This window comes from Zonotrichia leucophrys, unplaced genomic scaffold (genome assembly GCF_028769735.1).
Source record: "Zonotrichia leucophrys gambelii isolate GWCS_2022_RI unplaced genomic scaffold, RI_Zleu_2.0 Scaffold_585_31455, whole genome shotgun sequence".
Lineage (NCBI taxonomy): Eukaryota > Metazoa > Chordata > Aves > Passeriformes > Passerellidae > Zonotrichia > Zonotrichia leucophrys.
In genome coordinates, this window is record NW_026992790.1 from 24,188 (window position 1) to 31,455 (window position 7,268).

At 55.2% G+C, this 7,268-nt stretch overlaps 1 long non-coding RNA gene across 1 annotated transcript; it reads left to right on the forward strand.

Moving 5' to 3' along the window:
* The first annotated feature begins 1,174 nt into the window (after positions 1–1,174).
* LOC135441849 (uncharacterized) lies at positions 1,175–6,108 on the forward strand. The gene is made up of 3 exons (XR_010438572.1): positions 1,175–1,210; positions 4,572–4,604; positions 5,946–6,108. It is a non-coding gene; the product is annotated as an uncharacterized LOC135441849 (long non-coding RNA).
* Positions 6,109–7,268: the final 1,160 nt, after the last annotated feature.

Consider the following 7,268-nt stretch of genomic DNA (forward strand, 5'->3'; position numbering starts at 1 on the left):
CGGGGTGAATCCAAGAAATCCAGAGGGATTTGGGGGAAATTTGGGGGAATTTGAGGAAATAAAGGGAAATTTTGGGGGAAATTTGGGGGAATTTCAGGGGGATTTGATGGAAATCTGAGGAGATTTGGGGAAAATCCAAGGAAATTTGGGGAAATTGTGGGGAAATTTGGGAGAACTCCAGGGAAATTTGGAGGAATTCCAAGGAAATCCAGGGGGATTTGGGGAAATTCCAGAGGGATTTGGGGGAAATGCAGGGAAATCCAGGGGGATTTGGAGAAAATCCAAGGAAATTTGGGAGAATTCCAGGGAAATTTGGAGGAAATCCAGGGAAATTTCGGGGAATCCAGAGGGACTTGGAGGAGATCCAAGGAAATTTGGGGAAATTCTGGAAAAATTTGGGATAATCCAAGGGGATTTGGGAGGGATCCAGAGAGATTCGGGAGAATTTCAGGGAAATTTGGGAAAATCCAGGGCAATTTGGGAGAATCCAAGGAAATTTGGGGAAAGTCCAGGGAAATTTGGGAAATCCAGAGAATGGGGATTTGGGATTTGGGGGCCCACGGACGGGGATTTGGGGTTGATTTTTGGGATTTGTGGATTTGGGGACATTGGGGATTTGGAGTCGTGATTTGGGATCATTTTTGGGGATATCAAGGACGGGGATTTGGGGTCGTTTTTGGGGATTTGGGGTCGTTTTTGGGATTTGGGGTCGTTTTTGGGATTTCGGACCCCCCCGGTGACCCCGGTTCCGTCCCCGCGTCCCCCACGTGACGAGCACGTGACATGCGCCGCACGTGACAAACACGTGACCCCAGGTGACACCGCACCGCCGCCAGCGGCCACGTGAGGGCGCCACAGGGGGCGTGGCCTCAGAGGAGTCAGCCAATAGCAACCGGTGTTGCGGCGAGTGGGTGTGGCTAAGGGTGCGCCTGTCACACGATAGGCCCTAGGCCGGCGTAGCTGGCCAATGGGGGAGCAGAGCGGCCGGAGGCCACGCCTCCTCATCCAGAAGACTTTCACTTTACCCAATCGCATCGCGGGGAAAGCGATAAACGACACCGGCCGGCTGCCAATGGGAGGCGCGACCTGCGCGGACCAATCAGCGCGAAGGGAGGCGGAGCGGCGCGGCCAATCAGCGCGAGGGGGCGGGGCCGGCCCGGCGCCGTTACCGCCCGGGAAAGGGGAGGAGGCGCCGCCATCATGAGCTACGGTGAGGGGAGGGGCGGCACCGGGACGGGAGGGACCGCGGGCACCGGGACCGGAGGGGCCGGAGGGGTCCGTGAGGGGCGGTGGGTTCGTCAGGGCCGCTGGGTCGGTGAGGAGCGGGAACCGTGAGGCCCGGCGGGTCCGTGACGGGCAGAGGGATCCGTGAGGGGCGGCTGAGGTCGGTGATGGGCGGGAACCGTGAGGGACGGCGGGGTCCGTCAGAGGCGGTGGGATTCGTGAGGGACGGCAAGGTCAGTAAAAAGGGGGGAGTCCGTGACGGGAGGAGGGATCCGTGAGGAGCTCACTGGGGGTCAATGAGGAGCCAGAACCGTGAGGGGCGGCGGGTCCGTGAGGGACTGGCTGGGGTCAGTGAGGGCCGGCGGGATCCGTGACGGGAGGAGGGATCCGTGAGAGGCGGCGGGGTCTGTCAGGGGCTCGCTGTGGTCAGTGAGGGGCGGCGGATCCGTGAGCGGCGGTGGAACCGTGAGGGGCTGGCGGGTCCATGAGGGGCCGCTGGGGTCGGTGAGGGGCGAGAACCGTGAGGGCCGGCGGGAATCGTGAGGGTGAGGGGCAGTGGAACCGTGAGGGGCCACTGCGGGTCCGTGACGGGCGGAGGGATCCGTCAGGGGCTCGCTGGGGTCCATGAGGGGCCGCTGGGGTCGGTGTGGGAGCCCTGAGGGGTTTGGGGGGAGCCGTGAGGGCAGAGCGGGAACGGGGAGGGGTCCCTGAGGGGCTGGGGGAACACCGGGACCGGGGGGTTCGTGAGGGACCGGGAGTGACCGTGAGGGACCGGGGGACACCGGGATTGGGGGGTTCGTGAGGGCACCCGGGAGACGCCGAGACTGGAGGTGACCGTGAGGGACACCGGGAGTGTCTGTGAGGGAGCCGGGGGTGTCTCTGAGGGCACCGGGGGGACCGTGAGGGACCGGGGGTGTCTCTGAAGCACCGGGGGGACCGTGAGGGAGCCGGGGGTGTCTTTGAGGGACTGGGAGGACCCTGGGACATGGAAGGGAGCCCTGAGGGACCGTGAGGGACCGGGGCTGTCTCTGAGGCACCGAGGGTGTCTGTGAGGAACCGGGGGGACACCGGGAGATTGAGGGGACACCGGGACGTAGAGATATCACCGTGAGGGACGCCGAGGGTGTCTGTGAGGAACCGGGGGGCACACAGAGAAATGGAGGAGAGCCCTGAGGGACCGGGGGTTTCTCTGAGGCACCGAGGGGACACCGGGACTGGGGGTGACCGTGAGGGACCCAGGGGTTCCTGGACATGGAGAGGAGCCCTGAGGGACCGGGGGTGGCCTGAGGGCACCGGGGGGACACCGGGACCGGGGGTGACCGTGAGGGACCGGAGGGACACCGGGAGTGTCTGTGAGGGACCGGGGGTGACCGTGAGGGACCGGGGGGACACCGGGACTGGGGGTGACCGTGAGGGACCGGGGGAACACCGGGACTGGGGGTGACCGTGAGGGACACCGGGAGTGTCTGTGAGGGACCGGGGGGACACCGGGAGTGTCTGTGAGGGACCGGAGGGACACCGGGATGTGGAGGGGAGCCCTGAGGGACAGGGGGGACACCGGGACTGGGGGTGACCATGAGGGACACCGGGAGTGTCTGTGAGGGACCGGAGGGACACCGGGACATGGAGGGGAGCCCTGAGGGCCCGTGAGGAACCGAGAGTGTCCCTGAGGGACCGGGGCGATACCGGAGCATGGAGGGGACCGTGAGGGACCGGGAGTGACCCTGAGGGACCGGTGGGACACCGAGACCGGGGGTGACCGTGAGGGACCGGGGTTCTTTGGGAGAGCCCCAGTTCCCGGGAGTTCGATCCCAAAAACCGGGATTCGATCCCCAAAACCGGGATTTAAAACCGATCCAGCTCCATTTGAGTCTCCTGGTCCCGCTTTGAGTACTGGAAATTCCCAATTTCTCGGAAATTTGCTCCCAAAACCGGGATTTTCTCCCAGCCCGGTCCCGTTCACATCTCCCGGGAATTCCCGGTTCCATCCCCGCCCGAGTTTATTCCCACCCCGACCCCTCCCGAGCCGTTTTAGTCCCATTTTTTCTCTGTTTTATCCCACTTTTTTTCTCGTTTTTATTCAATTTTTTCTCGTTTTTTATCCCTTTTTTCCTCGTTTTTATCCCATTTTTATCCCATTTTTTCCCGGTTTTATCCCATTTTTCTCGTTTTTATCCCATTTTTTTCTCGTTTTTCTCCCGTTTTTCCGTGAATCCCGTCCCGTTCCCTCACCTGGGCCGCACCCGAGGGCCGGGGCAGCGATTCCCGAAATATTCCCGGAGAATTCCCACCCGCAGGCGGGGAAGGAGCGCCCAAACCCCTTAATTGGGTTTTTATGCTAATGAGGAGCCGCTAATTAGGGCTGAAATTGCTCTGGGGAATGAGGGCGGCCGGGAACAGCAGGAACGGGATCCAAACCCTTTTGTTCCCCATTTTTTTCTCATTCTTTCCCACTTTTCCCATTTTCCCTAATTCTATCCCAATTTCCCCCCATTTTCTTCCAAGTTTTTCCCATTTTTTTTCCCCAATTTTCCCCCATTTTTCTTCCCTTTTTCCTCATTCTTTCCCATTTTTTCCTCTTTACCCCTGTTTTTCCCCATTTCCCCCCCATTTTTTCCCCATTTTCCCCATTTTCTCCCCATCTCCCCCTTTTTTCCCCCATTTTTTCTCAATTTTTTCTCAATTTTCCCCCATTTTTTTCCCATTTTCCCCCATTTATGTCTTCCATTTCCTTTCACATTTCTTTCCCATTTTTCTCCCATTTCCCCATTTTTTCTCAATTTTTTCTCAATTTTTTCTCAATTTTTTCTCAATTTTTCCCATTTTTCCCCGTTTTTTCCCATTTTCTCCCCATTTATCTCCTCCATTTCCTTTCCCATTTATTTCCCATTTCTTTCCCATTTTTCTCCCATTTCCCCCCTATTTTCCCCATTTCCCCTTTTTTTTCTCAATTTTTCTCTCAATTTTTTCTCAATTTTTTCTCAATTTTTTCTCAATTTTTTCTCAATTTTTTCTCCATTTTTTCCCATTTTCCCCAATTTCCCCCCTCCATTTCTTTCCCATTCTTTCACATTTTTCTCCCATTTCCTCCCCCATTTTCCCAGTTTTTCCCAGTTTTTCCCATATTCCCTCATTTTTCCCATTTTTTTCCATTTTCCCCTGATTTTTTCCCCACTTTCCCCCAATTTCCCAGCAGGAATTTCCCTTTCCTGAGCACCCCCAGGGCTGGGAACCCTTCCTGGCTTGGATGAAAATTCGGAATTTGGGGCTCCTGGGGCCGATTCCTGCGGATTTGGGGGAAATTTGGGGGAATTTGGGATCCTAACGTGGATTTTTCTGTTTTTCAGGGTACGGAGATTGGAATTCGGGCTCGAGCAGAGGCAAGTGTGGGAATTTCCTCCCCCTGGATCCATCCCCAGATCCCTTGGGAATCTCCCATTTCTCTTTTCCCAAACTTTGGTCCCAAATTCTCGCCGGATTCAGCAAAAAAATTGGCATTTTTGGAACGGGGAACAGCTCTGAATTCAAAACTGAGGAGTTTTGCCACCCCAAATTCAGTGGGGACGACCCCAAATTCCATAGGAACAATTGGGAATGACCCCAAATTCCATGGGAATTAACTGGGAACGATCCCAAATTCCCAGTAAATTCTGAATTCCTGGTAAATCCTGGAGCTCTCCCCAATGCCCCAGTGAATCCTGGTAAATCCCGGTGAATCCCAAATTCCTGATAATTCCCATTAAATCCCAAATTCCTGATAATTTCCATTAAATCCCAGTAAATCCCTAATTCCTGATAATTCCATTAAATCCCAGTAAATCCCTGGTTCCTGATAATTCCCATTAAATCCCAGTGAATCCTGAATTCCTAATAATTCCCATTAAATCCCAGTAAATCCCAAATTCCTGATAATTCCCATTAAATCCTGAGTTCCCATTAAATCCCAGTAGACTCCGAATTCCCAATAATTCCCAGTAAATCCCAGTAAATCCTGAATTCCCTATAATCCCCAGTGAATCCCAGTAAATCCTGAATTCCCGATAATTCCTGGTAATTCCTGATTTCCTGATAATCCCCAGGAAATCCTGAATTCCCGATAATTCCTGGTAAATCCTGATTTCCTGATAATCCCCAGGAAATCCTGAATTCCCGATAATTCTCATTAAATCCCAGTAAACCCCAAATTCCTGATAATTCCCATTAAGTCCCAGTAAATCCTGAATTCCCTATAATCCCCAGCGAATCCTGAATTCCCGATAATTCCCAGTAAATCCCAGTAAATCTCAGATTCCTGATAATTCTTATTAAATCCCAGTGAATCCCTAATTCCTGATAATTCCCATTAAATCCCAGTAAATCCTGAATTCGCAATAATTCCCATTAAATCCCAGTAAACCCCAAGTTCCTGATAATTCCCATTAAATCCCAGTAAATCCTTACTTCCAGCTAATCCCCGTTAAATCCCAGTAAATCCGAAATTCCCGATAATTCCCAAATTTTGTTAATTTACAGTTAAATCCCAGTACATACTGAATTTCCGCTAATTTCCATTAGATCCCAATAATCTCAATCCTCTCTAATTCCCATTCCATCCCAATGCATCCCAAATTCCCAATAAACCCTGGTGAATCCCAAATCCCCAGGAATTCCCAATAAATCCCAATAAATCCCAATAAATCCCAATAAATCCAATAAATCCCATAAATCCCCGTTTCCCCCAGGGTACGAGGGCTATGCCTACGGCTACGGCTGCGGCCCCGAGGGCTCCGGGGGCTTCGGCTTCGGATCGGCCGCCGGCAATTCCTGGGATTTGGGCAATTCCCAAACCGACGGCAGCACCGAGGGCGGCGACGGCCCCGGGAAAGCGCGGCAGGAACCGGGGGGAGCCGGGATGCACCCCGAGAGCGAGGGGGCGCCGGACGGGGTACCCGGAAAGGTGGGAATGGCAATGGGAATGGGGGATTGGGGAACCGGGGGAGCCGGGATGCACCTGGAGAGTGAGGGAGCGCCGGGACGGGGGTACCCGGAAAGGTGGGAATGGGATTGGGAATGTGGGAATATGGGAATGGGAATGGGGAACCAGGGGGCGCCGGGACGGGGGTACCCGAAAGGTGGGAATGGGAATGGGGAATGGGAATGTGGGATTGGGGGAATTTGGGAATGGGAATGGGGAACCAGGGCTCACCGGGACGGGGGTACCCGGAAAGGTGGGAATGGGAATGGGGGAATTTGGGAATGGGAATGGGATCTGGGATGCACCCGGAGAGTGAGGGGGCGCCGGGACGGGGGTACCCGGAAAGGTGGGAATGGGAATGTGGGAATGGGGGATTGGGAATGGGAATGGGATCTGGGATGCACCCTGAGAGCGAGGGGGCGCCGGGATGGGGTACCCGGAAAGGTGGGAATGGGAATGGGAATGGGAATGGGGAACCGGGGGGAACCGGGATGCACCCCGAGAGCGAGGGAGCACCGGGACGGGGGTACCCGGAAAGGTGGGAATGGGAATGGGGGATTGGGATTGGGAATGGGATCTGGGATGCACCCGAGAGCGAGGGCGCACCGGGACAGGGGTACGGGACCAACTTGGAAAGGTGAGATTGGGAATGTGGGAATTTGGGAATGTGGGATTGGAAATGGGGGATTGGGAATGGGATCTGGGATGCACCCCGAGAGTGAGGGGGCGCCGGGACGGGGGTACCCGGAAAGGTGGGAATGGGAATGGGGGATTGGGAATGGGGGAACTGGGACGCACCCCGAGAGTGAGAGGGTGCCGGGAGGGGGATACAGGACCAACCCGGAAAGGTGGGAATGGGAATATAGGAATATGGGAATGTGGGAATGGGGGATTGGGAATGTGGGACTGGGATTGGGATTGGGGGATTGGGAATGTGGGACTGGGATTGGGAATGTGGGAATGGATTGGGGGGTTGGTTGGATTGGGAATGTGGATGGGATTGGGGATTGGATTGGGATTGGAATGTGGGAATGGGATTGGGATTGGGGGATTGGAATGTGGGACTGGGATTGGGATTGGGGATTGGGAA